The sequence below is a fragment of the Silurus aristotelis genome (assembly GCF_946808225.1).
Source record: "Silurus aristotelis genome assembly, chromosome: 27".
Lineage (NCBI taxonomy): Eukaryota > Metazoa > Chordata > Actinopteri > Siluriformes > Siluridae > Silurus > Silurus aristotelis.
The window spans coordinates 4943100-4962642 of record NC_139600.1 but is presented as its reverse complement, the minus strand read 5'-3'; positions in this window follow the sequence as shown (position 1 = coordinate 4962642).

The window sequence follows — 19543 nt, the reverse complement described above, 5'->3', positions numbered from 1 at the left end:
TGTTCTAGAATACACAGTGTTTCAAGCAGTGGCTGGAAGTTTGGGAGATTACAGTATGTGTTTAAATACACAAGCGGAACAAGATTTTACTTACTGCTCTACATCACGTTTTAAAGTTCTCCAGAACAGTAGGATTTATTTATTTATTTATTTATTTATTTATTTATTTATTTATTTATTTATTTATTTATTTATTTTAAACTTTGAAGTAATTCCCCTCTACGGTTTTCCTACACTACAAGACTGATTGATTTTAGTTTCAGGATTTTGCCTGGAATTTAAACTTTTCTACATATTTATTTAGAAATGTTTGCAGTTTAGTTTGCAGTTTGCATACCAACAAAGACTGGGAGTTGAAGACGGCATCATCTACCTGCTAAACTGGATGTACTCGCACCTGGATAATCTGGCGAGTGCTGTGGGGGTCATTTTCTTCGATTTCTCCATTGCTTTTGACACCATTAGGACAGCACTTCTGGGAGAAAAGCTAACAGTGATGCAGGTTGATAGTCCCCTTGTGTCTTGGATAGTAGACTATCTGACCTCAGTATGTGTATTTACAACACTGTGTGTCAGAAAAAGTGGTCAGCGATACTGGGGCCCCACAAGGGACAGTTCTATCCCCCTTCCTCTTTACTGTCTACACCACTGACTTCAACTACCAGACAGATTCTTGCCATCTTCAGACTTATCTGAAGATCACAGATGACTCTGATGAGTGATGAGAAGGAGGACAGGACAGTCGTGAAGAATTTTCTCACTTGGTGTGAGGACGTTTTACAACATAATTTGGCTAAGACGGTATGAATCTGAGAAACAAGAAGGCACCTGTGACTCCAGTCTTCATTCGAGGCATTGGTGTAGAGATGGTAAAGGATTACAAATACTGTACCGGGGGGTTTACATAGAACATAAAATAGAATGAACCCAGAACACTGAAGTACTTTACAGGAAGGGCCAAAGCCATCTGTATCTTTTGAGGAAGCTCAGGTCCTTCAACATCTGCAGGACAATGCTGAGGATGTTTAATGGGACTGTTGTGGCCAGTGCTCTCCTGTACGCTGTGGAATGCTGGGAAAGCAGAGAGTGGCAGATACTAACTGACTCAACTGTCTCATTGTCTCAACTGTCTCCTTCTGAAAGAAGAATGCAGAAGTACATTCCATCTTGGATAACTCCTTCCATCCACTACATAAAACACTGCTCAGTTTGAGGAGTGCGTTTGGTGACAGATGCATACAACCACGATGCACCACAGAGCGCCACAGGAGATCATTTCTGCCTGCAGCCATCAAACTACGAAGCTCTTCCCTCTGACTGGTACACAGCTGCTCCACCATATAGATATTATTTGATAAAGCTTATATAGAGTTACATTTACACAATTATTTTTACCACACTTGTATATTGTTGATACATACGGCAAATATCTTTAATAATCTTAGTGCATTAATAATTATTAGAGACATGTGCAATGTCAACTTTTCTACCTACAGTATTATTGTAGTCTTATTTTTCTGCCATCTGTTTTCCACTGCTGCTACACATTTTATTTCACTTAATATATATACATTATTATGTATATTTTTTCATATTTTCTCATTTTTATTTAAACCTTTTCTGTCAGCAACTGCAATCGAACAATTTTCCTATAGGATCGTTAAAGTATTCTGATTCTAATATTTTAAGATTGAAAACTTGAAATGATGTTCTGATTAAAGTCTATATGGCAATAATATACTTTGAAGACCAGGTTATTTTTGTCACTGAAAGAAAACTAACATGATCTTTGCAACCTCCAGCCAATCTCTTTGTCATCATTTCCTCACAACTCTTTCCCATTCTCAGGGTATCTCTGAAAGCTCATTGATGAACTGGTGTTCAGGGTTTGAAGTAAAAAGTATCTAGTTTTGTGAAGATCTTTGCTCCCTGAAGCTGTTTAAGTGTATACAAAGCCAGTGGACGGGGATAATAATACTTTATCATGACATCATTCAGAATAGGATAATCGACACAAGACCAGAAACTTTTTTTTTTTTTTTACAAAGAAGAATCCACCCGCTGTTGGTGAATTGTAAGAGCTAATCTATTCCCTGTGCTAGTGCTTCTGAGATATACCCTGGCCCTGATTTCTGGGTGAGACAAAAGACTACCCCATAGGGGGTGTAATACCTAACAGGAGATTGAAGTTTTGGAAGACTTTGGCTAGCATTTGGCAGAGGCAGTAACTAAAACATGGCTCTAAGCAGTGGGTTAATGCCTCCTCATTGGTGGAATGGCTTGGTCACCATTACTGTCCACTGTTGTTTGGGATCTCAGTGTAGACATTGTTCAAAGATACCCTTTACTGCCAATACAGACATAAATCAAATCTTCTCTGACATCCCTTTTCATTGAAGGGAAAACTTGAAAATGTCCATTGTTCAAATTGTATTTGTTATACAAATAGAAATTGGATTTACATTGAACTTACTTGTGTGATTTAAATGTGCTCCTGAGGTTCCAGTGACAACTGTTCCTGCCCCTCTCCTCTCCTCGGATCTGCCCACTTCGTCCTGACCTGCCTCTGGATGGTGTTCTCTTCGATTAGAGGCCACTTTGTGCAGCAGGGGATGGTTTCTCATTAACACCCTGGGGATCTATGAAATTACGGAGTAAGAACGGGAGCTTTGAGGATGATCTGGAATGCAGTTAATGTCAACAGTCTGCTACACCGACTCAGGACTACAGTTTGCTTCTGATCACCATCACTGCACCTCAACATTGTTTATCTGTAATAAATAGACATTCGGTGCCACCCAGATGAGGATGGGTTCCATCTTGAGTCTGGTTCCTCTCAAGGTTTCTCCCTTATACCATCTGAGGGGAGTTTTTCCTCACCACAGTTGCCACTGGTTCACTCATTTTTATAAAGAACATCTTATTAAATTTTTATCACCACATTATCTGTGTAAAGCTGCTCTGAGACAATGTTCATTGTTAAATGTGCTAAACAAATGAAAATGAATTGAATTGAATATTTCTGCATCAAGCATGACAAGACCTGTTATTTATAGGTTTTTGTTATTATTTATGGGCAAATTGTCAGGGTAGTTTAGATTGTGATGTTGTGGTCTTGTCTGAACATCATTTTCAGTGCCCACTTATTCAACTGCTTTCTACAAACAGAGTGTGAAGTCAAGTCAAGTCAAGTTTATTTCTATAGCGCGTTTCACAACAGACATTGTCTCAATTCAGCTTTACAGAAATCAACAGTCAAGGTAAACGATGTGTATTTATCCCTGATGAGCAGCCGTGGCGACTGTGGCAAGGAAAAACTCCCCTAGATGTAATGAGGAAGAAACCTTGAGAGGAACCAGACTCAAAAGGGGAACCCATCCTTATTTGGGTGACATCAAGAGTTTGATAACGTGTTTGTGAAGTTTTAGTACATAACGAACAGCTGATTTCTTACCTTAGTTTAATAAAACCAGTCACTATTAAACATCATCTTCAAGATTTAGTGTTAAAACTGTTCTAGAATTCAGAGGGGTGGTGCTTGCAAACTGGATGGCACATGACCTGATAAATCTGTTCACACAAACTACCATTTTTACAAGGTACAATTAATTGGACAAGATGTTGTGATATTTCCGGGGTGGCTGAAGAAGCCGAATGACTCGTATTTACCCAGCTGTGTATTCCAAGGGGTTGGTGTTGCTCTCTGCCCAGATGTTCTCTCCTCTGTGCATGGCTTCAAGGCAATTGACCTTGAAATGTGACAGCTGATTGAAGATCAGTTACTCCTGCTTAATACATTTGGCTTTCAGACACAATACAAACCACAATTCAAAAACACTCAAAAGGCATATACCAGAGATCCAGTGATGAACAGTAACAAAGTAAATTTAATTCAGGTATCTGTTCTTTACTGAAGTATTTCTATTTGGGAAAACGTTTACTTTAACTTCACTGCATTTTTATGCCAAACATCATACTTTTTACTCAACTACATTTTGAGAAATCAGTTGTTGCTTTTTTATTTTCGAGTGGATAAAAACTTCACTGCCACCAATCAGGGTCGAGCGTGCACTCTGTTTTGAAATTGTTTTGATTGGCACTTAGTGGCATCTACTTATCACCAACATACAGTTCAGTGACATTTTAAAATGAAACAGAACATTTTGAGAGGAATAAATGATGAAGAATCTCCTGCCTCGAAATCGCCACATGCTGTGGTTTTATTCGGTGCAACCCAGATGAGGATGGGTTCCCTCTTGAGTCTGGTTCCGCTTAAGGTTTCTTCCTTATGCCGTCTCGGGGAGTTTTCCCTTGCCACAGTCGCCACCAGCTCGCTCATCAGGGACAAACTTACTTATAAAGAACATATTCACTTTTAATCACCACATTATCTGTGTAAAGCTGCTTTGAGACAATGTTCATTGTTAAAAGCGCTATACAAATCAAAATGAATTGAATTGAATTGAATTGAGTTTTATTTCCGCAATATTTTCAAGTATTTGAAAAGAACGTTTTGGGCTCATGATAATTTTAATAGATATCAATCAGTGTTTGACTAATTAATATCATTCTATTAATAGATTGGTGTGTTAAGAGTAACATTAAAGTCTTTTTACATAGACAGGTGTTTAAGCAAAAGTCTTGTGGCAAAAATGATAATAGAAACATTATAGCAGAAATAAATCATAAATCATACTTTGGATACTTGAATGCATTTGAAGCAAATACCTTTGTACTTTTTCTCAACACTCTTAGTTTTACTGGAGTCATATTTTACAGAGTGTGTCTGCACTAATGGATTGTGTACTTTATCCACCACTGAAGAGATCAGATATAAAATCAAGTCTACATGGCTAGGCGATCTACAAAGGTAGAGACATGTCAAGAGAAAGCAAAGCTATACATGGTCAAGCTTTTCAAAATATCCAAATCAAAATGGATCCCGATATTTTTGCCTTTTTTTCGAACTAAATTGTTAAAGCTTACCCAATTCTCCTGAAATGTGTAACAGAATATACAATGGAAACATAGATACGGGCATACTAGATACGGACAGTAACATAGATACTGTGAATGAGAGCCCTCTATTCCTCATAAACTGATAAGTAGTCAGAACCAGATGTACTTTTTAAGTATGAACCAGCAATCTATGCACAGTCCTTTTTCCAAGATGGAGTTCGTTTCCATTAATAAAACTGTAACCCAAACTGAACACTTCAAACTGGAATACCTCAGCGTTTGTAGGCAAACCTATGCAGAGAGGGGGTTGTGATGTGTTGGCTGTTCCAGGGTATTGCGAAGGTCACGGAGAGAGCAGAACAATGCCCTATATGTTGTTCCTGAGCATGAGACCTTGACACCAGTGCACACTGGGTCCTTGGCATTTGGATATAATAAGAAACTGTTTAAATTCAGAAATGAACAAAGTCAGAGCCATATGGTAGTCTCCAGTTTCTTATCATCTGGACATTCATTCAGCATGTTTTGGTAAATCATAGCATATTTTGTGCTTGTGGGCAAATGCACTAGCTTTTATGTAGACTACAGCTTTTAAGAGATGATCCAATCAATGCTTCAGCTCAGATTTTTTATGTGGATTGTTTCTCCTTTTATGGAACACCAAATGAGGCACATGGATCTTAATGCTTTAGTTTATTTTGAGGTACAGGCATTCTTTACAGTGACTCACTATTCACAACAGAGGTGTTCTCTCTCACACACACACACACACACACACACACACACACACACACACACACACACACACACACACACACACACCGAATGACAAAATAATTATAATTAAAATGCACAATGTCAATTGGGCCAATTCTGTAAGTGAATTGACTTGACTTGACGCTTGACTTGAAATTATGTCTGAAACTCAACATCCCGGTTCCAAAAACGTTTCATTGTTTACTCAGTGTTAAGCATTAAATCAAAAATGTATATGTACTAATTAGATTTTCATTTGCCAAAATACCCAAAAAAACTTTGCTGAATAAAGTTTGGAATTGTTTTAAAGAAACATTTGTACAGTTTTACCAATGTATTCGATATTTTGAAATTCACCACCTAAAATCACATTCAAACATTCAGACACACTTTAGGAAAATAGCTTAAGTTTACAAATAAATTAAATTGTGTTCACCTTTTGGGGACATTGGAGTTGCAGGATAAAAAGAGCCAATAGGTTTTTTGATCCGATGGAAAAACCTTGAGAGGAACCAGATTCTAAACTATCCTCATCTGGTTAATGCTTATTATTATTAAATTATAAATAATACCTCTCTATAACTATATTGTACTGTATATAGTCAAACGGTGTATCCAGGAACTTGCGCTTATGAGCAACTTGTGAATATAAGTAGTTCCTGAATTCATTATAGTTTCAACTTGAAAGCTACTTTGTTGTAGTTTCAGCTGTTAAATGATAGAGACTTGACTGCAAAACTGTTCATACTAAGTCTTAGGCCCTGTTTACACGGAAACGATCTGAAGAGAAAACGAAAAAAGTGGCGTTGCGTTATCACTTTTTATTCTGCGTTTAGACGAGCGTTATGGGGGGGGGATCTGCGTGCATATGGTGACGCAAAAGTGTGTGAAATTCGATGTAGTATGCACTCCAGGCGGCTAGGTGGCAATGTGAAGCATCTCTGATCAGTAATACTATCTGAGAATATTTCGTACAACTGCTGAAAAGACTCTTGTATATTTATCAGAGCTGCTAGGGCAACTTGAAGGTCCGACGTATGGAAATAATCCGACATGTTTGTTATTTTCCTGTACTGGCGCATGCCTGTGACGTAAACGCGTACACGACGAGAGCGATTTTTGCGTTTTTACCCTTTAGACGGGAACGCGACGATGGAGCGTTTTTAAGATTTCCACTCTGGAGGGTGGTTTTACTTTTTAGCGTTTTTAAGCCCCAAAAACGCTGTCGCCGTCTAAACAAAAGGCACATCCGATAAAATATTTTTACGTTTTCACCCGCGAGCATTCTCGTGTAAACAGGGCCTTAAAGCAATTCAATGAATAATAGGCATCTTTATGGTTTCTATGTGGAACAGTCCCATTGATCTGTGATATAATCTTATTGCTTTTTAGGCTGTCCATGTGGGGTTATCCTCACCAGCAGCGAGTGAATTTCAGGTGATGAAAACTCATTCCAGAAGTAGGGCATCAGTATGGATCAGGCAGGTTTGGGGAGCAAAATATCACTGGTATCTTAGGAGTAGAGAATGAAAAAGAGTGAGAGGGGAACACAGGCATGCTCACTGCCACTACATTGGTAAAGGAAAGGTATAAATCCATTTTAAAGTATTTGTGGAAGTTCATAAAGGACCAAAAGTTCACTTAGGTATTGTGGCATGAAAATATACAGTGCTATATAATTCAATAATGGTATTTTATAATCAATGCAATATTTGATTGGGAGCCGCTGCAGTGTGCATAAGGAAGTATAATATTGACTGGTTTTATCAAGGACTCTTGCTACTGCATTCTGGATTGTTTATGCAGTTACTGGAAGGCAGTAAGGCACTGAGATCATTCAAACACAAGTTATTTGCTGCATTATGACATTGCAGTATATTTCTTATCTTAGAAATATTTCTGAGATGAAGGAAGACTAGTAATACTTTATCTATGACCTACATGTTTACCTTTACCTACATGTTTCTTCAAACAGATAATACCACGAGTTGAACCTGTTCTAAATAAAATCAACTCTTTCATTAGAACTGGTTATGTACCTACATTTTTCAAACTAGCAGTTATCAACCCCCCAAAAAAAAAACCATGAACTTGACCCTTACCAGCTGTCCAACTATAGGCAAATATTAAACTTCTCCTTTATCTCCAAGATTTTAGAAAAGGTTGTAGCACATCAGTTCTGCTCACATCTACTTAGGAATAACATTTATAAAATGTACCGGTCAGGATTTTGGCCTCATCATAGCGCAGAGACGGCGCTATGATGAGACTGGTTAAAGTGGTAATTGACCTGTTATTGTAACCTCTGATCTTGTTTCTTTACTTGTTTTGCTCAATTTTAGTGTAGCTTTGACACCATTGATCATAAGCTCCTGCTTGCTAGACTAGAGAATGTTGTTGGAATAAAGGGAACAGCTCTCTCCTGGCTCAGGTCTTATTTGACTGATCGCTATCAGTTTGTTGATGTAAATGGTGAGTTCTCCACACTCTCTGAGGTAAAGTCTGGTGTTCCTCAAGGATCTGTCTTAGGCCCACTGCTTTTCTCTTTATATATGCTGCCTCTTGGTGAAATTATACATAAACATGGTATTCGCTTCCATTGCTATGCTGATGATACACAGTTGTATATTTCAGCAAAGGCAGATGAGAGAGATCAGCTTAACAATGTTAATGAGTTTGTAAAGACATTAATTCAATTCAATTCATTTTTATTTGTATAGCGCTTTTAACAATGAACATTGTCTCAAAGCAGCTTTACACAGATAATGCGGTGATTAAAAATTAATATGTTCTTTATAAGTAAGTTTGTCCCTGATGAGCAAGCCGGTGGCGACTGGCGACTGTGGCAAGGAAAAACTCCCCGAGATGGCATAAGGGAGAAACCTTGAGAGGAACCAGACTCAAGAGGGAACCCATCCTCATCTGGGTTACACCGAATGTCCATTTGTGGCAGGTATACAATGTTGCGGGGTGAGTCAGTGTAGGAGACTGTTGACATCAACTACAGTCCAATCCATCCTCAAAGCTCCTGTTCTTACTCCGGAATTTCATGGAACCACCCAAGGCGTTGATGACAAACCTTCCCCAGCTGCACAGAGTGGCCTCCAGTCAAAGAGAACACTATCCAGAGGCAGGCCTGGATGAAGTGGGAAGATCCACGGAGGGGAGAGGGGCAGTGGTCACTGGAGCCTCAGGAGCATGTTTAACTCGACCGAGAGAGAGAGAGAGAGAGAGAGAGAGAGAGAGAGAAAGAGAGAGAGAGAGAGAGAGAGAGAAGAGGGTGACAGGAAGAGAAGGATATGGATTATTAAGTGTACCTATTGTTGCATGAGAGTTAAAGTCACTGTGCAGTTTGGACTCCAGCAAGAATCGCTATGGCAGCATAACTAAAAGGGAGAACCAGAAGGCAACACAGACATGAGGGATCTCTGGGATAAGAGACGACACACCACACCACCACATTAGACAATGGATGCTTGATAACTTTTTTCTGCTCAACTCAGATGAGACGGAAGTACTTTTACTAGGACCACATGCAGCTAGAAATAAACTTTCGTAGCATCTCTGGATGGTGTTTCTGTCTCAGTGTGCACAGCAGTAAAAGACCTTGGTGTGATTATTGACCCGAGTCTTTCCTTTGAGGCTCATGTGAATAACATTACAAGGATCGCATTTTTTAACCCAGAAATATTGATAAAATAATTCAATTCAATTCATTTTTATTTGTATAGCGCTTTTAACAATGAACATTGTCTCAAAGCAGCTTTACACAGATAATGCAGTGATTAAAAATGAATATGTTCTTTATGAGTAAGTTTGTCCCTGATGAGTGAGCCGGTGGCGACTGGCGACTGTGGCAAGGAAAAACTCCCCGAGATGGCATAAGGAAGAAACCTTGAGAGGAACCAGACTCAAGAGGGAACCCATCCTCATCTGGGTTACACCGAATGTCCATTTGTGGCGGGTATACAATGTTGCGGGGTGCAGTGATGATGATCAAAAGCGAAGTGTATTTCTGAGTCAGTGTAGGAGACTGTTGACATCAACTACAGTCCAATCCAGGCAGGCATATATAATAAGAAATATTATATATACTTTAGACATTACTGTAATGCTTCACTGTCTGGATGTTCTGGTAAGTGCATAAATAAGCTTTAGTTAGTCCAGTATGCAGCAGCAAGAGTCCTCACCAGAACCAGGAAATATGACCACAGCCTACACTTTTAATCAGCCTACACTGGCTCCTAATTAATACTCGCATTGATTACCAGATACTACTACTGAGTGGTATATAAGCGAGCCTTTGATAAATTATGATCCACAATGCCTACATAGATCAAAAAGTGCAGGCTATTTGTTGGTGAATAAAATAATAAAAACTATAGCAGGGGGCAGAACTTTCTCTTATAAAGCCCCACAGTTATGGAACAACCTTCCAATTAGTGTTCAGGACTCAGACACAGTCTCAGTGTTCAAGTCTAGACTTAAAACACGTTTATTTATTCTAGCCTTTTGTAAGTAGGTCTTCCCTAAGTCTTTCCCACACCCTGATCACACTGTATAGTGCCCTTAAACAGTTAAACAATGAAAATTATGAACAATCTTTATTACTGTCACCCCTCTTCTTTCTCATCTCTCTCTCTCTCTCTCTCTCTCTCTCTCTCTCTCTCTCTCTCTCTCTCTCTCTCTCTCTCTCTCTCTCTCTCTCTGTCGAGTAAACATGCCTCTGAGGTTCCTGTGACTAGTGTTTCTGTCCCTAGTGAACCCTGCCTGGTTCATCCTTACATCCTACCTCTGGATGGAGTCCTTCTCTATTTGAGAGCACTCTGTGCAGCTGGGGATGATTCCACACCTACAGCGTAAAGATCCATGAAGCTGCTGAGTAACTCAAGAACATTAAGGATTGTTTTGGACTGTAATTAATATTAACAGTCTACTTCAATTGCTCAGGACCACAGGTTGCGTAAATAGTTCTGCATTTACACACCTATTACTGCACACCTGGACATTTGGTGCGTCCCAGATGAGGATGGGTTCCCTTTTGATGGTCTGGTACCATACCTTTTTCTTGCCACAGTTGCCACTGGCTCGCTCATCAGGGATAAATAATTATAAGGAAATACCTTATATGCAATAAACATACACATTCTTTTATATAACCTTATTGACGCTTTAGCTGTGTAAAGCTGCTTTGTAAAAAAAAGTGATATACAAATAAAATTGAATTGAATTGAATAAAATACAGTGATTAATAATCACACCAATATTTTTTACTGCTGCACATGATGTATACCTTTATAAGAATTTTACCCAGATCCAGCATATATAAAGAAAAACGCAGAAGCTCTAAATAGAACCTTTTGGAAGACTAAAATTTACTTTAGTATGCATATAATACATCTACAAACTGATCTATTAACATCAAATAAGACTTGAGCTAAGAGAGTATTAAAGCAAGTAATATGATCATTGGAGTTAAAAGCTGCACTTAAGGTCAAGCAACACAAACAAAGAAACACGACCCTGACCCTGCCAGTAGCAGGCCATTTACAACTTTTAACCAGCACTGTAATCCTGACTGATACACTTCATGGATGGTATGCCTGTGTACCTGCTATGCTACAGAATGTTTATAAAAGCTTGACAATAAAAAAAGAGGTTTGATATTGGCCTATAGTTGGAGAGCCAATAGGGCCCAGCCATTAGGGTTGCACAAGCCAGTGCACTCTTAGTGCCAGTCCCAAGCTCGGGTAAATGGGGAGGGTTGTGTTAGGAAGGGCATCCAGCGTAAAACATATGCCAAATCAAATATGCAGATCACAAACCAGAAATTCATACCGGATCGGTCGAGGCCCAGGTTTCCAGCGACCGCCACAGGTATTGTTAGGGTACCAGTTAAAATTGGGCTACTGTTGGCCGAAGAAGGAGAGAGAGAGGAGGAAGATGTCTACAGAGACAGCAGGAAAAGGAGAAGTGTAGGAGAGTGGAGGTTTGGGTAGGCAGTTTAAAAATTGGTACTATAACTGGTAAAGGGAGAGATATAGCTGAAATAATGAAGAGGAGAAGGTAGATATGTTGTGTGTTCAGGAGACCAAGTGGAAAGGGTTACGAACAGGAACATTAGAGGGGCTTTTAAACTGTTCTATCATAGTGTGGATGGAAAGAGAAATGGTGTAGGGGTGTAGTGGAGGTGAAGAGAGTTTCTGATAGAGTGATGAACGTGAAGCTGGAAGTTGAAGGGGTGATGCTAAATGTCATCAGTGCCTATGCTCCACAAGTGGGTAGTGAGATGAAGAAGAAGAAAAAATTCTAGAGTGCGTTAGATGGAGTGGTAGAAGGTGAAAAAAAAGATTGGTGATTGGGGCAGACTTTAATGGGCATGAAGGGAAAAGAGGTGATGAGGAGGTGATGGGTGGGTATGGTCTTAGGGAGAGGAATGTGGAAGGGCAGATGGTGGTAGATTTTGCTAAAAGGATGGAAATGGGAGTGGTAAACACTTATTTTAAGAAGAAGGATGATCATAGGGTGATGTATAAGAGTGGAGGAAGATGTACACAGGTGGACTATGTTCTATGTAGGAGATGCAACCTGAAGGAGACTGGAGACTTAAAGGTGTTTGCAGGGGACAGTGTAGCTGGACAGCATCAGATAGTGGTCTGTAGGATGGCTCTGGAAGTGAAGGAGGAGTGTGAGGACTAAAAGGAGAATAAGATGGTGGAAACAGAAGGAGGAAGACTGTAGTGTGAGGTTCAGGGAAGAGGTCAGACAGGGACTGAATGGTGTTTATGTCTCAGTGTGTACAGCAGTCAAAGACCTCGGTGTGATTATTGACCCTAGTCTTTCCTTTAAGGCTCACGTGAATAATATTAGCAGGATCGCCTTCTTTCACCTTAGAAATATTGCTAAATTTAGAAATATGATGTTGTTACAGGATGCAGAAAAATTAGTTCATGCTTTTGTTACATCTAGATTAGACTACTGTAATGCTTTACTGTCTGGGTGTTCGAATAAGTGCATGAATAAGCTTCAGTTAGTTCAGAATGCAGCAGAAGGGTCTTTACTAGATCTAAAAAAATATGACCACATCACCTCTGTTTTAATCAGTCTACACTGCTCCCAATTAAAACTTGCATTGATCTTGTTTGTTGACGGTGGTGTGGTGGTGTCTCTTATCCTAGAGATCCCTTATGCCTGTCTTACCCTCTGGTTCTACCTTTTAGTGATGCTGCTATAGCGAGTCTTGCTGGAGTCAAGTCAAGTTTATTTCTATAGCGCTTTTCACAACAGACATTGTTTCAAAGCAGCTTTACAAAAATCAACAGTCAAGGTGAATAGTGTGCATTTATCCCTGATGAGCAAGCCTTATAAGACTGTGGCAAGGAAAAACTCCCTTAGATGTCATGAGGAAGAAAGCTTGAGAGGAACCAGACTCAAAAGGGGAACCCATCCTCAATTGGGTGATATCAAGAGTATGATTATAGTCTTTAAACAATACAGAACACTGGAGAGTGAGAACTAACATGAGCACAGGAATGTGTGATTATAAGTAATGATCTTTCTACAGTCTTATACAGTCATTGTGTTTATAAAACTAGGAGCTACTGAGCAACTCATAAAAAAGCTCAACATTTGCGATCATCACAGATCCAACACCAGCTTTTCCATGCCAGTGCCTTTAAACACTCCAGGAGGTCCAATTCCAAAACTCCACACATGAAGTGGGATCCAATTGGCGCTGGTACGTCTCTAGATGGTACGGGAAGTTTGCGAGTTCGGCATCTACTTCTTTAAAGGTCCATAATCTTCATGAGTTGTGAGGAGTCCAACATTCATACAACAATAAGAACACATAATAATCCATATTCTTCTCTCCCTGTCACCTTTCTAGTCTCTCTCTCTCTCTCTTTCTCTCTCTCTCTCTCTCTCTCTCTCTCTCTCTCTCTCTCTCTCTCTCTCTCTCTCTCTCTTCTCTCTCTCTCTCTCTCTCTCTCTCCCTCTCTCTCTCTCGCTTGATAACACACACACACACACACACACACACACACACACACACACACACACACACACACACACACACACACACACACTTTAGAGGTTAAAATGATCCCGATTTATCGGATGCCCTTCCTCTAGATGGAGTTTTCTTTAATTGGAAACTAATCTGTGCATCTGGGGATGGTTCCACATCAACAGCCTAAAAATCCATGAAGCTACTGAGCAAATCAAGAACTATGAGGATAGATTTGTACTGTAATTAATATTAATTAACAGTTTGCTGCAATGGTTCCTGAATACACTTTGCATGAACAGTTTTGCATTTAAACACCTGAACACATCAACTAAACAATGGTGGAACCATGATGAATGGACATTCGGTGTGACACAGATGATGGTTCTTTTCAAGGTTTTTGCCTTATATCATTCCGAGAAGTTCTTCCTTGGCCCGAACGCCACTGGCTTGCAAATGATGGATAAACTTAGAAGGCATAAGCTTTGGGACAATGTCCATTGTTAAAGCACTATACTAATGAAATGAACTAAATTGATTATTATGAGTTAATGGATGAAATAAGTTTTAAGTTTAAATAATTGAAGGTTAAGAGAAAGTTAAGAGATTCCCCCTCGTGCTGTTCAGGGCAGTTTGTAACACATGCTGAGTCACTTTGCTAAAAATCCTTACTGTGTTTGTTGCCACATACTTTTGTTTTCAATCATGCAACATCTCTATCATTGTCTTATCACTGGTTCATGTCTTCACGTGTCTTTTTGCCCATTTACATCTGTTAAACAGATGTGTCCCCTTTGTTTAAGTTTTGTAACCATGATGTAACTAGTTCAGTTTTCTGACTTTTACTGAGCTGTTTATGTTCATGGTTTTATAGTGTCCTGGTTTTCTGATATTGTTTCTGTTTTATGATTCTCTTCCATGATTTTGCCCTCTAATTAATATTTGGTTAGCCTGTTCCGTGTTTTGATTTTTGCCTGCCTTTTTATGGGATTTGCATTCATGTTTTATTTAAACCCTACACTTGCATCTGCTTCCGCTATCATCCATTTCGTGCATTGCATGATAGATGTCTTTGCCGATATGAATGCAGTGGGTAAAAAAAAGTGGATTGCATGCCCAAGCCTGATTCTATCCAATTCTATGATTGGGCTTTTTTTCCCCCCTTTTACTGATGCATATTTCCAGACATGAAGATTCTGTATGTAATGGCAATTTTATATTGAGTCTATTGAATCCCAAGCCTAAAGAAGGTAAATGGCTTATATTCTTGCTCTTCAATGTGCTTTTGTTCCCCATTCGGGAACTCAAACTGCGTTACAACGCTTTGGGAACGCCTCGCGTTGTCCATGCTCTGAACCACGTGTGAAATCTGGCCAATAGGCAAGTCGTGATGTCATCGGCGCGCAACGTCGCAACAACCAGGAGCTACAAAATGGCTGTGCGGTGGTAGGGACATTAGCTTTTGCTTGTTCAGGTAAGCGCTTTGTGTGTGTATATGTTTGCAGTCATGAGATTACATGCAGGCAGAATTCCGACTGCGTATTCCTTCTTGCCGATGTGTTGTTTGCTTAGCTTAGGAGCATGCTTAGTCAGCTCTCGAGGAAGTCAACTATTAGCATTTTTAGCCAGGTGGCTATGTGCTCCCGGCTGCTGGCTGAGCTCCTGTACCCCAAAGAAAGCACTCGTTCCGTTGCTTCTTTTCCCGGTGCGTGTTACGCGGTGCTCCGTATTTTTTCCTCCGAGGAGGGAGAATTGTCGGATGCTAGCGAGCCCTAACTATTTCCACACCGAGGTATTACACACCGAAGTGTCTAGGTCCTAGGAGACCCCATACAGGGCCCGTACCTTCGCCCCGCATTTGCTGTGCGTGAATATAGTAGGGTTCAGGAAAGATGGGGAGATGCCCATGGCTGTAGAGACGCCGGCTGGCTATCTCTCCCCAGATGATGCATCGCTGAAGGCTTCGATATTGCCTACAAAGCTACTTCGGCTCTAGTAGGTTGGACTACGTGGCAGATCAGGCTGGGGGTTGCCTCCACATGATGAGTGTGTTGCAGGCATGCCAGGCTGACCTGCTGTAAGTGATGGCGAGGGATTCAGCGCTGGGGTTGATGATTTAGGAGTTACGTCACGATGTGACCTAACTCTCAGGGCCACTAAGGTACGGCGCAGCCGTAGGTCGGTCAATGCCAGCCCTAGTAGCCAAAGAAGGGCTTCTGTTGCTCACCCTGTATGCAAAGATTCCCGGCAGGGAACACCCCAGTGGCCCCTCCTGGAATGTTCTGGCAAAGCTGTAGGTAAGAGCGATTGCCGGCAGGTTCAGGAGACCACAAGAGAGCATTGCCACCCGGTCCCCTGGCGACGCTCTAGGCCCAAGAAGGAGCCGTCAACTTCTAATAAACGGGCTGTGGTGTGTAAGTCCTGGCGGCTTACATCCAGGAGGGTGGTGTACACCTTGTTCCATGGTGCCTGTTCTCTCTCTCACCCAACTCCATTAGGGCTGGACACCATGTTGCAGACATGGCCAAGGCTACGTCTGTACGCCTTCCCCCTGATCGTGCTGCTCTCAGGAGTTCTGGAGAGATTTCGACGGGAAGAAGCCCGTCTACTCCTTTTAGCACCTCGTTGGCCAGACCAGACCCTGGTTCACAGACCTGGTGTCCCTCTATGAGGGCCCTCCTTAGGAAATTCCTTCCAGGAGGGATCTCCTCTCTCAAGCCGGTGGAACCCTGGTTTATCCCCACCCAGAGTTGTGGAAGCTATGGCTGCGGCCCCTTGTGACACGTTTCCGCAGAGCCCCGGAGGCTGAGGCCCAAACGCAAACTGAAGTGCCTGTCTGGGACTTGGCCGTTGTGTTGGCAGCTCTATTGGAGCCTCCCTTCGAGCCCCTGGCCGAAGTGGCCCTTAGGTACCTGTCTGTGAAGACCACTTTCCTCCTGGCAATTTCCTCCCTGAAGAGGGTCGGGGACCTTCAGGCAGTGTCCGTGGCCCTGTCTTAGCTGGAGTTTTCTGGCATTCTGCCCTCCTCCATTCCTAGCCCCCGACCAGAAGAAGCAAAACCGGCTGTGTCCAGTGTGAGCACTGGAAAGCCGGTTTGCAACTGTTTGTCTGCTATGGCCCTAACAGAAAGGAATTCCCTGCCAATAAGCAGACTCTCAGCATGTGGGTAATAAATGCTATCCCATCGTCTTATGAGTCCTCTGGTCTCCCTGCTCCACACGGGGTGAAGGCTCATTCCACTCGGGCTTCGGCCGCCTCTACGACCTGGTCCACTAGAGTCTCACTCCAGGACATCTGCGACGCTGCGGGCTGGTCCACCCTCCTGACCTTCGTCACGTTTTATGACCTCGACCTTAGAGCCTCTTCGGGCTCCTCTGTCCTCCGTGCTGGTTGTAAGGCTCTTACACACTAGGCAGGGACTGGTCAGTGTGGCATGATTGGACACTCGTTCCCAAAATGTTGCGACCGTGTTGCAAAGTGTTTCCCCGACTGAACGAGACCCTGTGTCCCAGGGCCACACTCCCTGCATCCCTGCAGCGCTTACCTTCTCTTTTTGCAGAAGCTAATATCGCTACCACTACGCAGCCATTTTGTAGCTCCTGTTTGCCTATTGGCCAGATTTCACAGGTGGTTCAGAGTGTGGACAACGCGAGGTGTCTCCAAAGCATTGCGACGCAGCATTTTGTTCCCTAGAGACGTTTCCATTCATATGATGTGTTTTTGCCCATTCACAGCTGTTCCCACTTCCATGTTGATTCTTGTCTGTCTTGCATCTGCTGCTGCTATCATGCTTTCAATGCATTACATGAGCATTTTAGTTGTTGATCTGATTACAGCTTTCTTGTAAATTACACGGTTAGTTTTTTGCTTTAAAATGTACCATCTGAATTTTCTGCCTTATACTTTTGTCTATAAAAAAAAAAAAAACATACATATAGAGCTACATATAGATTCCTGTACCTGTTTTTGTGGTGCTCTTATTCTTAGTTAATTATGCTACAGTACTGTATAAAAACACAACAACTCTTTTTAACCCCATTTACATTTTAAATTTTTTAATCTTCCGGAACGATCTTCTTCTGGGTGACATTGTAGAATGGGAGTACATATATCATTTCACTTTTAAATTATATAATATATTTAGCCCTATATCAAACCCAAAATAAACAGAAAAAACAATAATGGTTTGGTATTTTATGAAAAGGCAAATTTAGACATTAATCATAAAGTAAAATTACTTTATTTGTAATAATAATTAAGCTTAAGTCTGTGGGCTTCAGTGATGGTCAAGAGGCAATTAATACACATGGAGCAAAATGTAAAACTCTGGCTTGTGCAACCTTAACGGCTGGGGTTGGTTCCCTGACCGGGGATCGAACCCGGGCCGCAGCGGTGAGAGCGCTGCATACTAACCACTAGACCACCAGGGAAAGCAGACATAGCTTATATAGATATTTACCTCAAAGCCATGACATCACAGTATTTATCTCATACTATACACTACACACTACCTGTAGAGCAGTTTAGCCGTGTTATCACGTGTTCAGACCTGCCTGATTTGTCTCAATTAGTTACTATACCCGTAAACTCTAATGATCTGGATAAAGTGTCTAACAACATACGCACTTCATTAGCACAGTAAAAAGAAGGTTTAAGAAAAGACAAATGCACCATGGTATAATAGTACCTTAAGGAACATTATGTTTTCCTCCTGTTCCTGTAGATGTCAGTAAAATACAAGTATTCTGTATACTCAGAGGAAAGCTTTGTAAACAGACCAACAACAACGTGGCCCACCAGCAATAACCGGATGAGGACTTTGCTGAGGTCATATCCTTTATACCACTGCTATGCTGACGACATTAAACTTGTCCTTTCCTCAGACACTCATGTTTCTGCATGGATCTCAGCATGTCTGGCAGACATCTCGTCATGGTAAACCGAGCTGCTGTACATCACTGTAAATGCATCCCCATGATCTTGTGATCTCCCTGGACAACTCTCATATCGCACCATCTGTCACTGCGTGTAACCATGTTGAAACCATGAACAACTAACTATCTTTCTTGCCCCACGTCTATGACATTAGGAGACTCTGGACATTTCTTTCCACAGAGGCCACTTATGTGCTTGCTGAACGCTTTGTCATTTCATGACTGGACGACTGCAACTCATTCTGGCAGATCTTTGCTGCATGACACCCGACCTCTGCAACTAATCCAGAATGCAGCTGCACAAGTTTTTTTTCAATCTACCCAAGTTCTCAATTTCAATGACAAACCCAATTTCATCCTGCACTGCATCAATTTTAAGTTCCCTCAGAGGGAACATGGTTGAAAATAAAATTATTCTTTCATCTATTACTGATTATATTAATGATATAACACAATATTATTACACACATTTTTTATTATTTGCATTTTTTTGCCGTGATTTGCTTTTGATCAGGACGAATCTGTTTGCACACTTTTAGCATGCATTGTTTAAAAAATTTCCCCATGAACAAGATGTGGATGTTTATTAATAAAAATTGCCTTCACTGCTGCCTCATTATGTGCAGTTGTTTTGGTTAATATGAACTGTCGGAGTACGGAGGCCAACTTTCAACTCACAAAGTCTGCTTTTCAAGTAGGGAAACATTTATATACAGTATATTAAGCTGTGTGTTTGGTATTATAGTGGTGGTGTACTCCTTTAGCACTGCCACTGTCTCTTTGCAAATGTACACACCAGCTTTTCTCTCTTAAGGACAAACATGTACATGCCATTCAACATTTAGCTAATGCTAATCAGGCTGCACTGATATTTGGTCAGGATCTT